Genomic DNA, 24,770 nt, shown 5'->3' with positions numbered 1-24,770 from the left:
GCAGGAACTACTGACACACTCCAGCCACATGAGGTCTAGCATTGTCTTGCATTAGGAGGAACCCAGGGCCAACCGCACCAGCATATGGTCTCACAAGGGGTCTGAGGATCTCATCTCGGTACCTAATGGCAGTCAGGCTACCTCTGGCGAGCACATGGAGGGCTGTGCGGCCCCCCAAAGAAATGCCACCCCACACCATTACTGACCCACCGCCAAACCGGTCATGCTGGAGGATGTTGCAGGCAGCAGAATGTTCTCCAGACTCTGTCACGTCTGTCACATGTGCTTAGTGTGAACCTGCTTTCATCTGTGAAGAGCACAGGGCGCCATTGGCGAATTTGCCAATCTTGGTGTTCTCTGACAAATGCCAAACGTCCTGCACGGTGTTGGGCTGTAAGCACAACCCCCACCTGTGGACGTCGGGCCCTCATACCACCCTCATGGAGTCTGTTTCTGACCGGTTGAGCAGACACATGCACATTTGTGGCCTGCTGGAGGTCATTTTGCAGGGCTCTGGCAGTGCTCCTCCTGCTCCTCCTTGCACAAAGGCGGAGGTAGCGGTCCTGCTGCTGGGTTGTTGTCCTCCTACGGCCTCCTCCATGTCTCCTGATATACTGGCCTGTCTCCTGGTAGCGCCTCCATGCTCTGGCCACTACGCTGACAGACACAGCAAACCTTCTTGCCACAGCTCGCATTGATGTGCCATCCTGGATGAGCTGCACTACCTGAGCCACTTGTGTGGGCTGTAGACTCTGTCTCATGCTACCACTAGAGTGAAAGCACCGCCAACATTCAAAAGTGACCAAAACATCAGCAAGGAAGCATAGGAACTGAGAAGTGGTCTGTGGTCACCACCTGAAGAACCACTCCTTTATTGGGGGTGTCTTGCTAATTGCCTAATATTTCCACCTGTTGTCTATTCCATTTGCACAACAGCGTGTGAAATTGATTGTCAGTGTTGCTTCCTAAGTGGACAGTTTGATTTCACAGGAGTGTGATTGACTTGGAGTTACATTGTGTTGTTTAAGTGTTTCCTTTATTTTTTTTAGCAGTGTATAATGCTATATAATTAAATTGAATAGTGAATGTTCTGATTAATACATTTAAATAATGCTTTGTTTGTGGTAACAGTTTAGTTTACTTAGCACTGTTGCTTGTCCAGTGTGCTCCAGCCACTCTGGATTTTTGATGCGTTCCCTAACTTATGAGTAATAGAGTTTCTTACTCAAATGTGTGAGTTTAATGCCTACATGCTGACATGCATACGTGGTTACCAAATCGTTGGCAGTGGTGGGGGGGGTATGTCTCTACAGTGTTACTTCAATCACGACTTATTCAAACGTATTCAACTAAAAGAACAAAAATGCATGTTCAATCAGGCAGATTGGGCCCAAGGTGGGCCCCTTTGAACCAACTATTCAGTACAAAATATGTATTCCTGAGCAATAACAAGTAATGCTTTCTCCCTCTCTCCCTCCCTCCAACAGCATAGGTTACTATTTGATTATGGAGAATATCAGAAATACTTTATTGATCCCCAAGGGGAAATTCTTTGTCAAAATTGCACAATGATTAGAAATATAAAATATAAGAAAAATATAAAAAGAGTGTGGGTATGTACAATATTTACGTTATAAGAAAATTATGTTGAACATTTACATTATAAGAATTATTATGGTGAACCAAAAAGGACTAGTGAATAAACAGCAGCAGAGAATATTGCACATTAATTATTAGACCGATATTGCACAAAAATACATAATACGGGCCAGTTTAAAAAATAAGTGTCCGTGTGTCAGACAGAGGGAGGAGTAATAAAGATTGATGGCCACAGGCAGGAATGACTTCCTGTGGCGCATTTTGGGATAATGAGTCTTGCACTGAAAGTGCTCCTGTGTTTGATTAGCACATCATGGAGTGGGTGGGAGACATTGTCCAAGATGACATGTAGTTTGGACAGCATCCCCCTCTCTGACACCACTGACAGAGAGTCCAGCTCCACCCCAACGACGTTACTAGCCTTGCGGATCAGTTAGTTGAGTCTGTTAGTGTCCGCTATCCTCAGCCTGCTGCCCAAGCATGCAACAGCAAAAAGGATAGAACTAGTCACCAAAGACTCAAAACATCCTCAGCATCGTCCTGTAGATGTTGAAGGACCTCAGCCGCCTGAGAAAATAGAGACGGCTTTGTGCACTCCCAAGTATTTATAATCCTCCACAGTGTCCACACTGACCCCCTGAACGGAAACAGTTGTCACTGGTGCCTTTGCTCTCGTTAGATCCACAACCAGCTCCTTAGTCTTTGACACGTTGAGCTGAAGATGGTTCTGCTCACACCATGTAACAAAGTCCCCACCACAGCTCTGTACTCTGCCTCGTCACTCTGGCTGATACATCCAACCACAGCAGAGTCATCAGAACACTTCTGAAGATGGCAGGACTCTGTGTGGTAGTTGAAGTCCGTGGTATAGATAGTAAAGAGGAAGGGAGAGAGGACAGGCCCCTGCGGGGCCCCAGTGTTGCTGACCACGTTGTCTGATACAGTGTTGCAGGCACACATACTGTGTGCAAAAGCGTTTCCTACAGACACCTCATCCGTTCCAGATGTATGTACTGCACATTTGCAGATGGCAACTGTCTCTGGGAGCTGTACGGCATCAAGCAGTTCAGTCAGAATTTTGGCATGTGTTACTGGCTTCCCTGTAGAGGTTATCATGCCTCGATTTTTCCAGTACTGGGCAAACACATGCACAGTAGCATATGCATACTGGCTGTATGTGTATATAGTGGCCGTCTTTCCTTTCATTAGTTTACATGCCTCAGTTAGTGCTATTAGCTCTGCTGCTTGTGCAGAGCAACTGGTTATTAGTTGTTCCGCTTTTAGTACTGCGGTCTTTGTCACCACAGCATATCCTATTAATGTTTCTCCGAACTCATTTTTTCGCGAAGAACCATCTACAAAGATAACTTCCCCTTTCTGGAGAGGTTGATCTTTAAGGTCAAGTCTACTTTTAGCTGTTTCTTCAGCTACTGTCTGACAGTCATGCTTTTCTCTGTCGTCTGCTGTTGGCAGCAGTGTTGCCGGGTTCAGGGTGGTACATCTTTCTATAGTCACATGTGGTTGTGATAGTAAAACTGACATACAGGAAAGATGTCTAGCGGGTGACAACATCATGTTTGGAGAAGTAGAGCTGAAACCGCATGCGGGACTTTTAAGGTCAGGGGGTGAAAGAGTACTATTGTAGCGCTTACTTCTACAGCCACTGAGGCTGCTATTACTGCGCGTACACAATGTGGTAATGCGCATGCCACACTATCCAGTTTAGAGGAAAAATATGCAATTGGTCTCATTTTATCCCCGTGTTGTTGAGTTAGTACTGATGTCATAAACTGTCCCTTACAGTCTACCATCTGGACAAAGGGTTTATTATAGTCCGGTAGTGCAAGTGCTGAACTAGACACCAAGACTTGTTTTATTTTACGAAAAGCTTCTTCAGCTTCTGTCCACTTTAGTAATGCGTTCATTTTAAGATCTTCTTCATACATCAGCTTGTTTAAAGGTGAGGTTATCTCTGCATAATTTGGCACCCAAGAGCTACATTAATTTGTTAGGCCTAAAAAGGACATCATTTGTTTCTTGGTCTGCGGTTTGGGTGCTTGGAGGACAGCTGCTTTTCTGTCCTCGAGAAGTGTCCTTCCCCCTGCACTCAGACTATGACCTAGATATTTCACTTCCCTTTTGCACAGCTGAAGTTCATTTTTGCTCACTTTGTGGCCTTCTCTAGCCAAATGTTGCAGTAGTGCTATAGTGTCTTTCTTACAGGTTTCCTCATCAGGGGATGCTAACAGGACATCATCCACATAGAGCAGAATCTGGCTATCACCAGGTGGCTGGAATTTTGCCTGCTTGCGCTCATAACTTGTGAATGAACAGTTGGACTTTCGGAAAAACCCTGGGGGAGCCTGCTATACGTATTTCTTTGTCCCCCAAAAGTGAATGCAAACCAGAATTGACTATCTTTGTCCACTGGTACTGAGAAGAATGCATTACTAATGTCCACTACAGTAAAAACTTTGGCATCGGGTCTTAAAGAGTTCAATAGGGTATACGGATCAGGGACATTATTTACAGCCTGCAAATCTTGCACCATGCGCCATCCCACAGAGGGGAGTGCTTTCTTCACCGGGAAGATGGGAGTGTTACAAAGAGTCTTCACATTTAATTATTACTCCTGCTCTGAGTAAATCTTCTATTACTGGCTTTATACCATCTTGTGCGTCCTCTTTTAGAGGATATTGTCTGATGCGGGGTCTATAATCTGATTTTGGCCTTATTTTTACAGGGATCGCTCCCTCTACTAGACCACACCTTCTCTGGGACATCTTGTAGCAGTTCTTCCTCTTCCTGTGTTAACACCATTATTTCTCATTCATCTATAGAATGGAGGTGTATTCCTTCCTGGACCTGGGCTGACCAGAACAAAGCTTTCCTGGTCAGTCCGGTTTTAGCACTTGACCACGTATTAACAGATGTGGCCACCCAATCAGTAGCATTCTCTCCCTGCTCCACCATTTTTCCCAGATCTTTCCACTGCAGGTTTTTGCTTTTGTACAGGAAAACGTGTGGTGGCACCCACATTTTATACAGCTGCATGACCTTCTCGGTCAGGGTTACTCCTGCGGCTGATGTGCTGTCTGCTTTAACTTCTCCCCATATTCTCTGTCTGGGCCTGCTGCATGTCTGTACCACAGTGTGACATGCAAATTGTCAGCTGACATCTTGTCCTGTGTTTTAGATATTGCGTTTCTTCCCTCATTTAGTAGGGCAGTGGTCGTATTTCGTGGGGGCTTGTCTGGAATGTCGAGGGAATAGTAGTATCGCGGTTCTCCAATTCCTTGGAGAACACATATGTCTCCTTTCAATAATTCAGCTTTTCTCTTTACTACCATTTGTCCCTCAGCTGATGGTATTAGCGCCAATCCTAGTCTAAGAAGGCCATTTCTTCCTAGCAGGTTGACTGGGCATTGTGGAAACAATAAAACGGACATCTTGCATGACAGACCCTCAGGATCTCTTAGCCATACGGGTTCAGATTCAGGTACTTCAGTTAGTTTACCGCTCGCTGATCGCAGAATCGCATAGGAAAGTTATAAGCTTTCCATTTACTGACAATGTCACTTCGGGTTTACACTGTCCATTGCTAAAAGATCTTGGTAGTTTATCATGGCTTCCTCATCATTTGTTTCAGAAGGTTTGGCTGGCTCAGGATTCGTGTTTAATTTTTATTTTATTTTTTTATCCTAGTCATGCGGAGGAATCCTTTTTCTCTGGACAATCTTGTGCAAAATGTCCCTCTTTTCCACAACTCAACATCCTCCCAGCCTACTTTTTTCATTTTCTTTGGGTTTTTTTTTTGTATTTTTTACTATCGCATCCTGCAATTCGGTTAGTGTTTGGGTATTGAGGCGTCCCTCAAACCCGTAGTCAGTTATCTATTTCTCGAGGTGTTTTGTGTGTTTAGGATCCAGTTTTTTCAACATATTTCCAGTCTTTACATGCTAAGCTGTCTTTGCCTATGGTCTTACTGGCCCCTTTCCCCATTTTTCAATTTTGGTCCAACGTTTTAACACCTAGGGTGTTCTACCGTTGCTTTTTCAATCAGTGGGACAGTAATGAACTTTTTGTCGTGGTAATTCTCACTTCAACTCTCACGAGTGGAGAATTCTTGCCTTTGCATCCACGTCAGTCTTACTGTTTACAACCCCACTGCTTTTATATGGAAGATCACTCCTAATGGAATGCTCTTCCCCTGCATTCACACATTCACTCGTTTCCCCCTTTAATATACATTATTTTTATTATTATTAGTTTATTATTTTCTTTTTCTCTACACGGAATTTTATAGGCCCCTTTTTAGGACTCCGCCGTCCTACTCTTTTTCCTGTCAGTGCCTAGGATTACAGGGTTTTCTTACGCACTTTGACCCTCAGTCATTCTTTGCGTTTTAACAAAAGCCCACTCACCACTATTGTCTTCCTCCTTCGGATTACCGTTAACCGTCAGATCCCAGTCGGCGGGCTGAAACTCGGTCCTGGAAAAGGATCTAAATGCCGTGGCCACGGTCTTTCCCGGTTTCCACCTCGCCAACTGGAACCCTTGGGTGTCTTGGTATCCAGCTCGAAGGACCAAGTAAAGAAGAGTAGACACTCTATTCTACTAGGAAGAGAGCTGAGCATTTTTCATTACATTTATTCATTTGGCTGACGCCTTTATCCAAAGCAACTTATAATTGCTATACATGTCAGAGGTCACACACCTCTGGAGCAACTAGGGGTTAAGTGTCTTGCTCAGGGACACAGTGTGGAATTGAACCCAGGTCTCTCACACCAAAGGCATGTGTCTTATCCATTGCGCCATCACCACCAGATAGTCAGAAAATGCAGTCAATGCCGCCACAAATAAATCAGTGTGTGGGAAACACTGAAATAATACATTACATTTACTGTAGACGTCATCCAGCTTGATCATTGCCTTTATTAAGGCGAGGGTGTCGGCATCTGTGACTGAAGTAAAATCAATTACTGATATTGCTGAAGACTGGAAATGCATAACGTCATTTGTTACATAACACAGCTCGCATGGGTCTCATGGGTGGACAGTTCAAGACATATGCATATTAGGGAGTTATGCATGAGAGAAAAGGCTTAATAGCCAATGGTAACTTACATGTGATCAACATCCTTTATCCATCATGGTCGGTGATTTCTCTTTATTATTGTAGAAAACACTTTATAGCATATTTCAACAATCGAAACATAAAACGGTGTTGAAACGGTACTATCAGATTACAGAAAAGCCAAAAGAAAACAAATCAAAAGAAAGAAAGAAAGAAGGAAATTGTGAGTCTTATTCAGGTACGCCCTATCATAATGTGCATCTGTACTGGAAGTATTCTGCTAAATGTGGTCAATGGATTTTATCGTTTGAGTACGTGCATCGCTTTAAATGTTGCCGCCACAAGGAATTGTGGGATGGCATTCTCTCCTTTCCTTTCATAAAGGATGGTCCGCTGTACCCTATGCTAAAGGAGATATGAAAGGAAGCATCAAGGCACCTTTCCTTAGCTTTTAGAGAATTCGACCAACTCTTATCATGGCTGCCACTGAAATACTTCCAGGTCACTTCACTCAGTTAGGAACCTTCCTAAGCAATAAAGACTTTTCGGACGCAGCCTTAGTCTCTACATCACCCATTACAATCATGAAATGTAAAGACTTACAGAGGGTATTATTGTACTTATAGCATTGACACAGCAAAATGCCACAAATCAAATAAATCTCAGTCATTCATATATAGTAATTATAGCTCATTTAGATTTTCTGTTTTAAATATGATAACATAATATCATAAGCTGGATGAAGAGTCCTGACATTTTACAATTGGAAGAGAAAGAAATAGCTCTTAATATATATATATATATAAAAAAATAATAATATAAGTGTAACTCTTCATTCTGTTACGCATTATTATTGGATCACATTATGTAGCTTTCTTTCAGACTGCCTCTACCTAACCCTCCCACTCCCTCTGTCACAGACAGTCTTTATTGCAGTCTGTCACATTTAGCTCAAGCATAGACAGGAAACAGGAAATGTTGGACCCAAACGCAACACACCAATCAGAGCAGGTTCAGTTATACTTCATTTTTTGTACAAAAAAAAAAAATCATTTGATAGAAACCGCTGAAGCTAGACAGGAAATGTGGGAGAGAGGGGAAGATATGCAGCTTATGTATTCTCTAACAGGTAAGCTAACAGCATCCCCAGTTACACTTAATTTTAATGGTTAGCAAACCAAGAGGGTACAGGCTTATGGTTAATGAGGCAGGCAGGGGTTAACAAAACAGGTAAGCAGTCCAGAATAGAGGCAACCAGAACCAGTAGGCACAGGCGAAAAATCTAAAGTCAGAAAATCTGAAAGTAAGTGAAAACAAACCTGGCAGAGGGGAAATCACACACAGAAACACTAGAGATAGCACGGGACCGCTAGACGGACCGCAATAAATGATCTCACAACAGACAATGCAGAGACACACACTTAAATACCCAAGAGGGGTGGAGATAACACATTGGTGGAAACAATAATAAGGAGAGGAAGTAAAGTGACAAAGACACATGACGAACAATTTAACACAATAGCACAGGAAATCACAAAACTCAAACTCACAACCATGACAGTCTGGAGTCTGACAAGAGGAATACAATGCAAAAAAACATTACATGTGGAAAAGGATAGTTTAGTTAACATGCAAACTGAATAAAATGCTGTGTTTGTCTTTATAGAAACTATTGATTTTTATCTTTACTACAACTTGACCTGGCATTGCCATATAAGCTCTGAATGTGGTCAAATAGTTACAGTATATACCGTTTACTCTATTGAAATGTTGAAATCGCAGACAAAAGTTGTGGACCCAAATGCAGACACGGAGATAGAACTGGTGAGTAGGTGAGGTTTATTGCGAAAACGGCGAGACTTACAGGTGATATGCTGTGAGCAGTCTAAAAGACAACAGGTGAATAATCCAAAAATGTCCAACTGAAAGTAAATCCAGAGAACACAGGAGGCACAAGAAACACAGGAGAAACACTGGCATGAAAAACAATGAACTGGTGCAGAGTGAAGGGGCAAACCACTTAAATACAACAGGAGGGGAGAACATAATTACACACAGGTGAACTCACTAGACAATCAGAGAAGCCAACACAGGAAGCAGAGAGTGACAGTGATACATGAGGAAGACAAATCTACAAACTAAAACAAAAAATAAAGTTCACATAATGCACAAGGCATAAAATCACAAAATAGACCAAAAAACACATATGACAAAACCTACCAAAGCAAAGAACACAGACAGTAAAACAAGACCAGAACACTAGTAAAACTCAAAACTACAAGGAGACATGACAAACAAAACAAATCACAAAAGGAATACACACTACAGAGAAGACCAAACACAAGTGCAAGGAATGCTCACACAAAACAAATACATACACACCCAACCAACCCAAACCCATGACAGAAATGTCTTGCTACAGAATCTCCAGCCACTACAGGGCACAACTTGCCAATGACATGCAAACCACAGATGAACAAAATGCTATAAAATTTATATAGCTTTCTTTATATGTTGCATTTATCACATGCAATGCGCGTCTCACTCACGCAAGCATATCCATGCAGTGTTGTCATAAACCATTAAAATTGTTCTCTGGCTGTTTCATTAAATATTCACTGAATGTTTAACTTTTCTTTCCCCTCATACCACTTATTTTGACAAGATTCTCTCTCCCTTTGGTCTTCTGTTCCTTTTACTGTGAAAACAACCCCTTCCATCAAATCTAATCACAATCTCATGAAGAAAACCTGAAAAGATTTTAATTTGGAAGACGCATATGCTCACTGTAAAAGTTTTCATTGCCTTGGGTTTAACTTGATGATCAAATACATAGAAAGAGGAGAACTGTGAGCACATGTCAAAAACACACAACGAAAAACAATCATCATTAACAAAATGTGCTATCTTTTATAACATTGTGAAATGAAATTTAAGGGGAAACAATTGAGAATGATGGTTAAAACAATATACAGCACAATAAAGGCTTAATATAGTGCAATCTTGTTTTCAACACAGGTTTAATGACTGTTTTAGTGCCACCAGTGTCCATCAGTAGTGAGCTGTGGGAACTGTGGCCATATGGCCATGATAGGTCACACTAGACAAAGGTCCAGACAGAGTGCCTGAACAAACCTATGCTGGCAGGTAAAATTAAAAACACCCTGTCAGAACGCAAACAAAATAAACTGCTTGCTTTAATCCCAAGGGATGCTACCTTGCAGGTGCATATCTGTCAGCGTTTTGGCCTCTGGCCCTGTTTTGGCAGAGGAGTGAAGCATAAGGTAAATGAAGTGGAGAACATGGTCAGGCATGGTGGGTGGCAGGCACAGGGCAGAGAGGTGCAAGCCTGCCAGTCCCCTCCTTAGACAGAGAGGGTTAGGGGGCAAAAGAGACAGTGTCTGAGCTGGAGGAAACAGTCCTAGACATCAAACAGCATGAGGTCTTACAAGGCTCATTAAGAAAGAGGCTGCAAGTCAGCCCCCCCCTTTATTGTGTTAAATAGACACACATTTTTGTTCCCATGGTGAACTACAGGCTCGGACTGGCAATCTGGCAATTCTGGCAATTCTGGCAAATGACAGATCGGCCAGTCAACCTAATGAGCTGCAAAGTCACCACCAGAAATGTTGGGAAAACTAAATGTTGGAACAGCCCATCTGATTGGGAGTTACACTGTCCCAAAATTGTCAATAGGCTACCTATACTGTGAGGCAAATGCAAGTAATGGTACTGACCATGGTCAACTCCCCCCACCACTTCAAGTGGATCTGTCCATGATCCATGTGTGTCAGAGGTCAAACGGGAAATATCAAATGAAACCAAGACAGAAAGAGTGAAGTTTGAATAGAAAATACAAACAGATAATGGACTGAAAAAGCTCGTGTGGAAAGGGAAGAGAAAAAGAAAACAAATCTTGAAACTGACGCTGCAAACTGTTTTAAGTTAACATATTTATTATTAAAAAATAACGTTACCAATTATAGCAGTGCCACGAAAAATCCTGAGGCAGCAGTGATAACATTAACAGTCTGCCAGGCACATGTCCTACTGTTGGTGTGTGAGGAGGAGCAGCGGTCATTCTCTCCCCTGTCCAGAATTTAAAATTATTGAGCACTAAGATGACGCAAAAACACCTCAATGTTAGGTTTGAGTTTAGTGGACCCAGGACCAGACACAGACGTGTTGGTGGTTGTAAAGTAAAATTATATTTTAATTAATGAACAACACAAGGGAGGCTGGGGAGGTGGAGTGTGGCTGACAGTGGTAGAAGACAGGCATGCAGACTGAAGAGAGGTTGGGGATTGGTAGTGGTCTGAAGAGTATGGCACAGGAAGGCACTGGCTCTGAAGCACAGAGACAAAAAAGGAATAAAAGTCAAAACAGCAATTCTAAAGTACTTGAGAGTACAAAAGTCACTACAAGGTAGTAGAGCTGAGCGAATACGTTACCATCAAGTAGGCAAAAACAATCTGCTGCTGAGTGGCAGGAGACCAAGAGTATTTGAAGAGCAGAGTTGATTAGGTGATTTGGATCGGGTGTGGAGGAGAGTCAGGCACCAGAAAGTAGCCAGCCATGCCAACTTACAGACACAGGGTGCCTTTCCGAAACTAGACCCTCGCCACTTCCACTCCGACATGCAGTCGTATGAGTTTAGATATTTATGAAAAAGAAATAGTATATTCTTTTATGAAAAGATTGATATTCATAGGTAAAGAAAAGTCCATATAGCCTAGGCCTATTTGAACCTCTATCCGATGAAAAATATTACATTCACAAATAGGCCTGCAACATTTAAAAATAAATCAAACATTATATCGAAGTATTATATAGTCTGAATAATTTGAAACAGTTAAAATGTATAAAGACTATTTTTCTTTAATGCCTTTGTTGCTCGTTGGTTTTGGATGGCACTCACTGTGGTGGACCCACCATGTTAACGTGCACACGGAGTAGAAGTAAGTAGGGAGAGGGAGTAGCAAGCAGTTTCGGAAAGGCCCACACATAGGCCCAGTCCCAATCTCCACCCTAAAGCCTAAGCCCTGAACCCTCACAGACTTAGCTAATGTCACCTGGTAAGTGCTTAAGTGCGAAAGGCCAAAAGGGCCTTTAAATTTTTTACTTTCTTCACGGGCACTGAAGGGACCGACTCTCTGATTTGAACATGTTCCAGGCTCTTGCCGAGTTTACTGAAAAATCAAAAATTAACTGTGGACAAGTGGTCATTTTCAAATAATCTATCTTTTTTTTTTGTAGTTGCTTCTTCATTGATGTCACAACGCTATGAACAACAGGCAAAGTCTACAGAGATGCTGACCATAAAGGGCTCAAAAAGTCTGCGAGAGAGCGTTCATGCACTTGACAATTTGACAGTGAGACAGCGCTAAGCCCTCATGGTCTTAATGTGAACGCACCTCAAAGTCTGTGAGTTCGTAAGTGTAGAGACTGGGATTCAACCATACACACAGGGCCTTTCCAAAAGTACTTACCCCTACCTACTTCCGCTCCATTTGCACATTCACGTCGATGGTCCGCCACATTGAGTGCCATCCGAATCCAATTAGTGCGGAGTGGTGGTGGGTTATAAAACCCTCCAATGCTGAGTGAGCTGGCTTGTCGAAAGTGTGTAACAGCCTTTGCTCCATGATAGAGGAACCTTCTTATTAAATGTGAGATGTATGTGATTTTGCCCGTAAACATTTTGGATTTTTAAATTCCAAAACTACACTAACATTTCTATATTACCATAAACAGGTTAACGACGTAGCCTAAAGGTTAATAAAAAAGTTCTCTTTTCTGATGGACAATACAACTGTTGTTTGTTTGAAACACGTATGATATCAGTGAGTGTTTAACTCTCAGTGCTGGTTTATTTTTCAAGTGCGTTTTTTTCTACCTGCAATTTGGCTGACATGGTAATATATGCTTACATTTTGTTGGTACTATTGAAAAATCCAAGGAGCTAACAAAAAAGAGAATGGACAAACAAAGAAACAAAGAAAAGGATGCCACAGGGGAGGCATGGGAGTAAGTTTTATTTCTCTCTATAGGCTTAGCCCTACTGTGGACTGAATGTATCTGTCTGTCACTTCACTGACCCTATCCTTTTGTTACTATCATAACATTTAGCTATCCAGCTTCAACACCAAAAGGCACCTCAAATTTCTCCCTTTCTCCGTCACCGTTCTCTCAAGGACTGCATTCTCACATTTTGCAACATCTGGTGGATGATCACAGCTATTGCTGCTGCTGCGAGATGCTGATTTGAAATCAAACTGTCGTACGGTTGCATCAAAACCTGTTTTCGCTAGGGAGAGGGAAGTTCATCTGAAAGTTGGCTGCTGTATTTATACCCTTTGCATTAATTAAGAGAACTTGTTTTGGCTTTGAGGGTGATTCCGACCAAAGTACACTCCTGGGACGGGGGAGGGTCTAGTTTCGGAAAGGCTCACACAGAGACGGCAGGAAGGGGTAACAAATTTTTCATGGCAATTTAGAGCGAACTGAACAATACATTGGACATTTATGACATTGTGTATGATTCTGCACTGGGGAAAAATGCATTGAATAAGGTTACAGAATTTATTTAGGATTAAAAAGTCTTCCTGTGTTTGGTCAATGTGACACCATAGCTTGCCCTCAGTTCTTTTTTTAAGCTTTGCTTTTGTTAATATTAGCAACAAACAATAAAAGACGGCGAGCCCAAAAGTTCTGTTTCATAAATAGTTTACAATATTTTATTATATCTTCAAAATGTGATTTTTGAGATGAGATATATATGGGAATTGTGGCACAATTTACATCTTTTGTTTGGCTTCATGTGGCAGACAGTATGTGCCATATAATCACAGAACACTGCCTTTTTGTACCAAAAATATGTTTCATATCTTCATACCTTATATTAAGACAAGAGGTACAGAGACTCAGCATTTACTCAGTTTGGATTTATTCACCATGAAATTTTAAACTTTTTAAGAATAACAGACTCTGTTTGTCTGTATTCACGTAACTTTTGTTTACAAGCCTTGGTTTGCTTATAAATGGGTAGTGTGAAACTAAACAAAGGAGGGACATTTGCAAAAGGAAAGCTTTCCACTATACATTGAAATCAACTCCACAGTTTATGCAGCTTAAGATCTGTAGTTTGTGGTGAGTAGTAGTTAGTACCTCTGATGTCTTGCTGAGTAAATGAGTGGTTGTATTTGCCTGTTTTTTTAGCAATGTCCATTATGGCTTCATTTTCTCCCAAAACTGCAGCTTTAAAACAACATACTTTGTTGACAGTGCTGTCTTTTATACCAACCTATGATTTAGTTTCTATTACAACCCTATTTCCAAAAAAGTCGGCACACTGTGTGAATGTAAATAGAAAAATAATGTGATGGTGTGCAGAACATTGAAAAACCATATTTAATTTAAAATAAAAATGTTGGCCAAACAAACGGCCCTACAGAGCATGTTTTGTCACTACGTTGAATATGTATGAACAATAAGAAGAACAGGTAACAGTAGTAGTAGTAGTTGACTGGTTTGTTAGAAGTAAGAAAAGAAGAGAAGTTTGGACAAATGGATTCCCACACTATTATTTAGCACATGAGCAGAATCTTTTTTCCTCCTTAAATCTGTATTGCGAAAAGGGAAAATAAAGTGTACATGGAACATAAAGAAGTATACATAACTTTGATTTGATATACATATTTTGAAAACATGTAATTTGTAATATGGATATAACAGTTAGTTTGCTGTCCCTGCAAAGCGAACTAGATATCTGTTTGTTGTTTATATGCTCTGATAATGCTAATCCAGCTAATCTTTGTAGTAGCATCCATGTTGATTCTACATTCCGACTTAAGAGCACATGAACACACACTGAAGTCGGAAGAACGACTTCACAACTAGGGACCTGGAACCATCTGAGGAGCACATGAATGCACCCGAGCAGCTTGTAGCAATTTGCAACCCTCACCACTAGATGCCACTAAGGCTTACACACTGAACCATTAGGTGTCACTGCATTTTTCTTTGCAAATGCTGCGAGATCCGTCATTGCTCTCAGCTCACAGTAAGCTCATGCAGGTAGAATGTGTCCGACTTGACGGCGCCATTTTTATACCCCGCCCCTGCAGTCACCTGCAGCTCACATTAGACTATCAATCAGCTAAAGTCATCCGCAGTCATCTCGGACGCACCTATTAATTGTCTACTTGACTATTTGTGGCAGCAATAATATAGCAAGCTTTTTGAAAAATAATATAGCAAGAAGGAGAATCCATGCACCAGGCACATCTCACAGCCTTTTCAGATGGGGCGCAATGCTCCACCTACGTACTCGCTTGGATCTCCAGGGTCACACTGCGTTCCTCAAGTGAACAGACGGGCAGAGAATGGCTCCTCGAGTAAAGACCAGTGCTCTATGGGTAGTAACAAAGGCAACGGCTTCTGTCAACAGTCAGTATCTGGTGTGAACACCAGATACTGACTGTTGACAGTGCAACACATCTCCTTCACATTGAGTTGATCAGGTTGTTGACTGTGACCTGTGGAATGTTGGTCCACTCTTCTTCAATGGCTGTGCGAAGTTGCAGTCAGGTCGAGACCCCGATGAGGACGACAATTATGCAGATGAGCTTCCTGAGACGGTTCCTGATGTTTGTGCAGAAATTCTTCGAGAAAGTCTTTGAGTTCAGCTCATGATGAATGGGGGCAAAAACAAGTGTTGCATTCATAATTTTGTTCAGTGTAGTTACATTACTCGTTACTGCCCCCCTCCCTCTCAAACAAAGCAGTCTCTCACGATTTTTTAACTAACAAATTATATAACGCCACCGGCTGAAATAAAAAAATAAAGCAAAAATAAAGCAAGTAAATCCCGACTTTTGAACGTCTGTTTTTCTATGTATTTAAAACAATAACCAGTATTTTTACAAAATGTTTTGTGGCTTCATGCCACTCTCTCCCGACGAGTCCAAGCATTACTGGCAGTAGCTGCCGGAGTTTCTTTGTGTAAGTTTCACGTTGCTGTGCTGCTTCAATAAATTAAATGTAGAATTGTTCACGGTTGAAAGCTTTTTGCTGGTTGCACAAATTTACAATGGACAATGTTATATAGCGCCAAATGACAACAACAGTTATCTCATAGCGCTTTTCATAAAAGAACAGGTCGAGACTGCACTTTGTGATATTATTTACAGAAACCCAACAATTCCCACCAAGAGCAAGCCCTAGGTGACAGAGGCAAGGAAAAACTTCCTTTTGAGAGGCGGAAACCTCGAGCAGAACCATGGCTCAGGGTGGGCGGCCATCTGCCTCAACCGGTTGGGGGTGAGGGCGAGAGAGAGACAGAGAGAAATAGCAAGACAGTGCAAGAGAGAGAGAGATAGCCGTAAAGAGGGAGAGAGGGATGGGGGTAGGGGGTAGATGCCTACACAATATACACATAGAAGTACAGACATTAAAGGTAATGTTGGTACAGACTGAATGAATAATGGTACAGATATATATAGTAATGTTAATGATAATAATAACAATAATAATCACAATAGGACTAGAGGGCATTGAGCAGGAACATGGGGTAATTTAGTAACATGCATTAATGGAATGAGGTTGCATACAGAGGGAGAGAAAGAAGAGGACAGCAGAGCTCAGTGCATCATGGGAAGTCTCCCGGCAGTCTAGGCCTATAGCAGCATAACAAAGGGATGGTTGAGGACTCACCTGAGCCAGCCCTAACTATAAGCTTTATCAAAGAGGAAAGTCTTAAGCCTTCTCTTAAATTTTTTTTTCTTTGCATCTTAGACTGTGACAGAATAATGGTGATACTTACAGCTGTGGAAAGAATGCGTTCAGTGAAGCAGAAAGGAAGCGTTACTTGGATTAGTAACTGTAATAATAATACTGTTTTGGAAGAGTAAAGCGTTACTACCAGTTACTGGGAAAATGCGTTACTACCCAACACTGTTCCTGGCATGATTTATTGTGCCAGTCTATTTTCATTTTATGCAGCGTGCAAACTTTTTTGGAAACAGGATTGTAAAACCAGATTGTTGTCTGCCTGCTAAACTGCGCATGAGAATCCAACTTTTCTAAACTGTGAGATATAAGGATCCAGTTAAAGTGTCAGTTTAAAGACTGGGTTAAATACAAAGTGATTTGCTTTTCTTGTCTTACATGACTTTTGCATAACTATTAAAAAGGCTCCCTGCCCGAACTTCCATTAGCACCATCTTCCCTGTGGAGAGTGTCGTCATAATGAGAAAATGGCTTCACATTTTTAGACATATTGGCATTTTCAGACTTCTGATTGCTGATTGCTGTCATACAGAGATTGTCTAATAACATTCCCTTTGTATCACAGTTCTGTGGACTCTACATTTAAAGTAGAGTGAAATGGAATATACATTATGCAGCAGCTGTGGCAGATTCTCTTAAAACTTTCTGTTCACTCAGAAATGGAAAATAATTATTATGTTAAGTAAAAAAAGCATGCTCCTATTGTTGAAGGAGAAAACAGGCTGTTTTATTAATATTAGACAGTGTGCCGCTTTCCATTAAACCAAACAATTATACAGCTTGATCAGCTTCATAAAGACATGTCATTGGTTGTGGGCTCAGCTGAATGTGTTGCTCACAGTCAGGATATCAGAGTTCCCCCACTTGCAATTAGCTGTGATCAATATCTGAAATGATGGCACTAAATTCCAATAAATTAGTGTTTAGCAGACCTGTCAACAAGGAACACTTGCTAGAGGCTTTGCTAGCAACATGGGTCCAGGGATGTCAATGTTGGTGTGTTGGTCGGTCTACTTGTCTGACGGAAGAGCATCGCTGTGGTCCAGTCTGAAATATTAAAAGAAAACAACTATTGGATGGATTTCCACAAATTTTTGGACATATCCATGGTGCCCAGAGAATGAATGCTAATGCAATTAGCACTACATTTACGTTGTAGTAAGTAGTAAATGTTAACATGCTCACAAGCTAAACTAAGATGGTAAAGAAAGTAGACATACTGGTATGGCTCTAGAATCTGAGTCTAAAATTAAATTTGAAACACATGGCCTTTGGCTTTAGCCTGTTGTTAAACTGTTTCCAGACCAAAAAAATTCAAAACACTCAAAATAAGCATCACTCCTCTATTATGTGCCATTCTACTTAATAGACATGCAGCCTTTAATGCAGTTGACTTCTTGTAGGAAACAGCACTCTTGTTCTGATAACAGTACCACAGTAATCTCTTATTTTTCATTTCATCATTACTTGTAAATGCATTTCTTATTTGTGTCTTTTATGTTGATAATATTCTACTTTAAATCCCAAATAGAACCGATTCAAACATTAATTTAAATAACCTAATTATCAGTGCCCTTAGTAAATTCAGTGACTGTTTAATTGAGCTGAAAAATTCTTCTTTCACCTTTTAGCTTTAGGTCTTCTTCTCGTTTACTAATAATGAAGAGGGGACTCGTGCTATTTTTATTGCAAAGCTGATGAGATACAGATAGATGTGTTAATTTGTTGTTGATGAAGGCAGAAAGACCTAATGTGTTTTCCACACTTAATTATTTTATCAGCAGAAAATAATCATATTGAGGTAATGCCCTACGGACATTATAAATGTGGTCCTGGTATACTGGGAAGGAACTAATGCTAGTTAAAATATCAACATTTTGTGGTGTATAAAATTAATTTGCTATTGAATGGAAAATCTAAATACTGTCTGCTTCCTCTTGGGTATGATTTTCCATTTGTGAAAATTAAATAGAAATTTGGAGCAAAGAAAAAGGACTGACTAAAGGTCAAGTGTCTGTTAACAAGCCTCATGTAAAATCTCATGTAAAATACCTTGTATCTTTTAAAATGCCTATTTTTATACTGTTAAATGTATTGGAGAAAGGGTGCAAAAACAATTAAATCATTCTTCATTTTACCACGTGACATGTGGCAGTTGTCTCACATAAAGTATGTACTCAGATAATGTTTACCAATAAGTTAACAATATTTTAGAGCATAAATAAACAAGCTGCTCACACATTTATTCCTGTGTTCAAATTTAGCTTTTGGAATTCCATTAACTGATCATTAGCTACCCCTCTCCCCTGGCAAAGAAGTAGTGTGCTGACATGAACAACTAAATACACAAAACAATAATAGTTTACTTCAGTGTGTCTGTTTTACACAGCCTTCCCCTGCTGGCGTGCCTCCCGATGGGTGTGCAATCATGGAAATAAAGTGTCATTTCCCCTTTTCCAATGAATTATTGGCTGTTAATTTCTGTTTGAAATCTACAGTCTAATTAACAGGTCTGAAACTACATCAACGGTGGTGATAACCACTGTTTTATTAATAGAACATGCCTTTTGTAGAGTCTACACACAAAGCAGAGGCAAGGATTGATGTCTTGGCTTTAATTAACCAGAATTATTTACTGACTAGGGCAGGCTTATGGGAGCATCACTCATGTAATGGATATATTAGCAAAAGACTGAAGGGATTAGCTTCTGTGGAATTAACAGACTGTGGGCAGTTCATCATGTAGTGATGGCACTATACAATGTTTATACTACATTTATAAACCAATACCAAAGTCAGTGCTATTTGTGCATATATATTTTCTATTTACTTGACTGTATGTGAATGCACATTTGCTTATGTCTTGTGTTTTTCCAGGAAAAAATACTTTGCATCCTTGACAAGATGGATAACAGAATGGTGCCATCTGTTGTTCATTATGAAGCCCATGACAAGTGTGTTTTCCTATATCCTAAATCAATTTTATATACTATGCTATGTGATGCACATTCAATGGGACTACACTGCTGTTACATTACTGTGGATTTCAAAACTTTCTTGCAATTCCTGTCTTCTTTTTATTATTGTCACACCACACACTTTATGATCATGGAGCTCGAACTTGAGCCATCGTTGAGGTCTTGCCTTTTCAGCTGGCAAGCAGCCAAGTCAACAGCTATATAATAAGTTCCAGTGATGTCCTCTGATCTGCAGCTCCTCCAGGGCTTCTCCTCTTTTGAGTGTGCCTCTCAGTATTTCAACTGTTTGGCCTTCAATTCTAGCAGCGGATCAGTGCATACATATTTTCAGTGCATTGTTCTTCGTATGGTATATACTTATCCAGTGTAACAGTGACTGCCTGAAAAAACGTTTTCCTTTTAAACTGATGGATGCCATGGATAAGATGCTTTTTTAGTAAAGGATCACAGCTTTTGAAAATCATATCATGCACTCTTTGTGTGAAAGTAACATTATGTACTGAGGAAATGTTATTGGTTTCTCTGGTTCAGAAAGCAGGCAGCAACCTTTACCTTAACTTTCAAATACTCAGTGACAGCGGTTGTATATTCCATAAAGCATGTTTCTCCACTATGTGCTGGCTGTTTGTTGGAACGGTACATCCTGAACCCAGAATTGCATTGTGCTGCTGGACTGTTTGACTGCACATCTTCACTGGCTCAAGGTTAGTCACCTTTGTCCTTTTTTTTGCTGTTTTTTGTTTGTCTTCTGCAAGGGTACTAGCGGGTCCTTCTACTGCTTTCCTGTGAGCTGTTTTTATCATCATCATCAAATACATGTTTTTCTTTGCTCACTTGTTCATGGACAAAATGTTTCTGCTGTAAACAGGTATGCTAGTCCCGCCCTGGATGCAAACAAAGTCTTTATTTAAAGTGGAGGTAATTTTGAGGGACATTAGCCTTAGTTTGGCTTTGACTTAATCTTGGCTGCTACTCAGTACCCCTTGAAGAATTGCATGAATGCAATGCTATGTACAGATTTGTCTTGCATAAATGTATACATTCACACACAGACGCACCCCTTTAAATGGCTGAAGTAATGTCTTCCTGAAAAACCTGTGTTCTTAAATGTCATGATAACTAAAGTCACATTTAGAATAAGGATTGAAGTCCAATCAATACTTTTGTTCATCTGAGACAAAGAGCAATCTATAATGTCTACAATATGTGTGAATGCAATCAGTGGTCTGGCATACAGCAATGAAAGCTGTAGAGCAGCTGTCCTCACTTTATTCTGACTTAGATCACCCTCCGCCTCAAGTGCTGGTGTCCTTCAGTTATGTGGTCTGGTGTGGTCATATTTTAACTTGTGGTAAATGTCAGATGTTATTGCTATGATTCCTGTGAAATGCGAATGGCCAGAAATGGTAAACGGAAAATGGCAAAATCAGCAGGAGATTGTTCTGTGTTTGCAGTTATGCCGCTGGTAGCCACTGGGTGCTGCTTGGCGTTTATTTAACATGACACATTTCAAGAGCACCTGGGGAGCAAGGTCATGGCTGCACACTAACACAATCGCACATGCATGTATGCAGGCTCACACACACACACACACACACACACACACACACACACGCACACACACATGCAAACACACACACACATGCAAGCACACACTATAAATTCTCCAAATGATTTATTTCATATTGGACATCCCTGCTGCTTTCTGAAGGAAAGCCACTTCTTTTCAATTCCTGAAGGGTGACCTGTTTTTAATTATTGACATTCAGGTAAGGATTAGCATTTTATGATGCCTGACCATGTAGACATGAGTGGCAGTGTGCTGGATATGGAGAAGGACAGGTGGCTGTGGGCTGGCGATTTTCATGGACAAAGAGCGTACTGAAGAGGTAGAGGAATGGGCTGGGGAGGTGGAGGTGCAGTGATTCACATGCAGGGCAGGGGGCCTCTCTGTATTAGCCCTACCCCTCCCCCAAATCCCAGGAGGGCAGGGGGGAATTGATGAAACGAGCAGGAAGGCCTAATTAAAGGCTCTCAGCTCAAACGCATTGATGTATTACATCTATTATGCCACAGTTCGATAGGTCTGCCAGGCTAGGGCTGCTGCGGCTACTGAGTCCCGCTAAACAAACTGAATAAATAATAGCAGCCGAGAGAGAGAGAGAAGGGGAGATGAGTTTAACAGGTGTAGTTGTGATGAAGCCCTCTATAACCATAGGCATTTTAAACAGACTCTCAGATTTATATTATGTTATGTAAAGCTCCATTTACAATCTATACTACAGGAGTTGCAATCAGGGAATGAAAGAAATAAAAAAAAGCATCATGAGCCAAAGTCCTTGAGTGATGATTTAGGGATAGCTTTATTGACATAAAATTTGCAGCTTGTTTTAGTTATTAAGAATTGTTTACCAGTAGTAAAAATAAATGACATTAGTAATTGTGACTAATTAATGGACAGAGTATTAAAACATTCAGCCGAAATGTTTAGAATTCAAAGTGTGATACAAAATATGAAGAAAATGAAGATAACCCCTGTTGGGCCTGGAAATAAGGTCAATTCATACTGCACTTCATGCCTTGTTGATTAATGTGCAGCCTTGACTGCTTAGCTTGCTTATATTAATTCTCAAACACACAAGTTTGGCTTTGAGGTCAAAGGTCAAATCCACCAACAACTCAGCTGCTCATGGATATTAGTTAGTTTGTCACATGTGGTACATGGGAGGAGTGGAGGAGGTAATGGGGTTGAGTTATGCATTTATGTTATGTAGGGATGAATGAATGTGGGTTTATCTGGTGTGTGGTTGTGCAGGAGAAGAATGTGCATATATAAAGAGAGGTTGGGAGGTGCAGTGACAAAGAGACTAGAAAACAATGCATGCAATTATGTATGTATTTATTGTAGTTGTACAGGGAGGGATTGAAATGAAATTGGTATGGGGTACATAAAAAGATAAAAAGCCTCATTCTTTTACATTCTACTCTTCACCAAACTCAATATTGTTATTGGCTCATTTACCAGATATTTAGTGTGTTAATGCAGTCAGTCTCTTTAAAGGCAATTTTTCTCTATGTTATTGTATGTTATTTTGTTCATAATTTAATATCTTAACATGTCACACATGAACGACACACATTAACATGTTTCTAACTTGATGGAGTTGCCTTGCCAGTTTTAACTTTCAACTTTTACATTATTGGCCCCCTAGGGAAATTTGTCTTTCTGCGAAACAAAGAACGCACACCAACTTGAATATAGGACACATAAAACATAATAAAATACACATATGCTTAAGCCCACCATATGAGTTCTCATAAAATACAGTGTACATAAAACTGACACAATTAACATAAAAGCTGGAGTACATCCAGCCATCATCATCCAACTCAATCGTCAGTGCTATTCCTCCTTACTGTGTGCACCATCCGCTATTTCTTCACTATAGTAACGTCCACAAACAAAAGTAGCTGGTCCAGTACATTATTGAACAGCATGAGATCTTTGAGATGAGTATTCAAATTTGAAAATTAGGAACATGTCTGTTGAAAAATCACAAAAAAGAAACAATAATTTAAATTAAATCTCAAAAATGGTCCATGGACAAGTTTCCATCCAGTATAGTACGCGAGGATATGTGGCATGGTAAGCCCTTAATGCTCAGATGAGGACAGTAAGCCCAGGAAACATGGAGGACATGAGGTGGATTCTGTCATTGTAAATCCAGCAGCCAACTACATAGAGAGAGGGATATAAAAAGCAAGGCAGCGACAAATTCAGTAGTGTTTTTAGGTTCTGGCAAAGTAACGAAAGAATCCTGTGTGTTTGTCTCTTCCTGTCTGTGTGTGTGTGTTGTAGTGACGGTGTGTAAATATATGTCTTTGCTTGCAGAGCACACGGAGGAGCAGATTTGTGAGACAAGCTCGAGCAGTTGCCTTCACAGCAGTGGTGAGATTGGAGGCGAGTGGTTTCTGAGCCAGTGTGACTGATGGCGTCTGTTAGCAGCGATGGCCACAGAGAGGACGTCTTGTACTGGCGGCAGGGGGAAGCTGAAGCTTCCGCAAAACAATGCTGTCCACAGAGAGTCTGCTGAAATGACAGGACAAGCAAGGCCAGTGTTTCCATTTACAATCCTCTCAACCTTTGGACACTTTTCTCACTTCCACCTCTCACTTATCATGATGCCCCTTAACACTCCTTCCATGTCATCCTGCTTCTATCACCTCCTTAACATACTGTATCCCTACCACCATAGCTGAGCCGCCTCTGTCACAAACAGATGACTTTCTTCGCAGTCCAGTCCTGCCAACATGTTGCTGTTTTCCACCCAGACAAGGTTTATAATGCCTTTCATAGCTTCACATACATGCAAAAATAAGCCAACTTCTTTCAGTGTACCAGCTGCCATTGTTTTTTGCAATCTTTTTCTGTGATCTTTCTTTATCAAAGGCATGACTATTCTGAATAATTTCTTATGACATATTAAACTACATGTAGCTATGACAGCAATACGACAGCTACACACAGATACCTCTTCATCACCTGTTCATGATCTTCACAATATTTAGTTTATATTAGCTCATACAGGTTACAAGACAGACTATGACAGCAGAGTGGCAACCCTGTCTCCTTCGTTTTAGTACTATAAGTAAGTTGTGGGGAAAACTGGTAAAATTTTTGTGTGCACGAATTGTTCTTGCATAGCATGCGAGTCATAGGGGGGTGTTCAGGGTGGATGGTGGGTGTAAAAAGCACAGTGCTTTGATATGAGTTTTGAAACTTGCTTTGACATCCTACACAGTCCTTTCAGAGATTCAATTCTCTTTTTTCAGAGTTTCAACACTCCCTTTTCAGACATTCGAATCCGCTCTTTCAGCAGAAGGAGTGTGCTGAATGTCAGCAAAGCAGGTTTCAAAACTTTGAAGACACAGATTTGCAACATGGAAATCATCACACTGCAGTCTGCAGACATTGTCAGAGTTAAGCAATTATTTCAGACATTCATTATTATTATTTTCAAATGTTTGAATCCTATTTTTTTTAAAAGCCACAGTTACACAAATTTTGCAACAGTTATCTAACGTATTACCAGAGACATCCTGATTGTGGCAAGTTTTAGGCAACAAATGGGTATGTTTGGAAAAGACTGTGATTTTGGGTTAAATATTAATAAAGTAAACACCAACATGTTTTGTGGTTTAAGTCACTTTTGACTATCAATATTTAATCAAGATGACATTTCCCTAACCTAAACCAAGCCCCACCATTCATGTTTCAGTTACTACGAGCGGATATTGAGTATATTGTGGAAAAACTAAATGTTGTG

The sequence above is a fragment of the Micropterus dolomieu genome, linkage group LG20 (genome assembly GCF_021292245.1).
Source record: "Micropterus dolomieu isolate WLL.071019.BEF.003 ecotype Adirondacks linkage group LG20, ASM2129224v1, whole genome shotgun sequence".
Lineage (NCBI taxonomy): Eukaryota > Metazoa > Chordata > Actinopteri > Centrarchiformes > Centrarchidae > Micropterus > Micropterus dolomieu.
Note: the sequence above shows the minus strand (reverse complement) of the source record.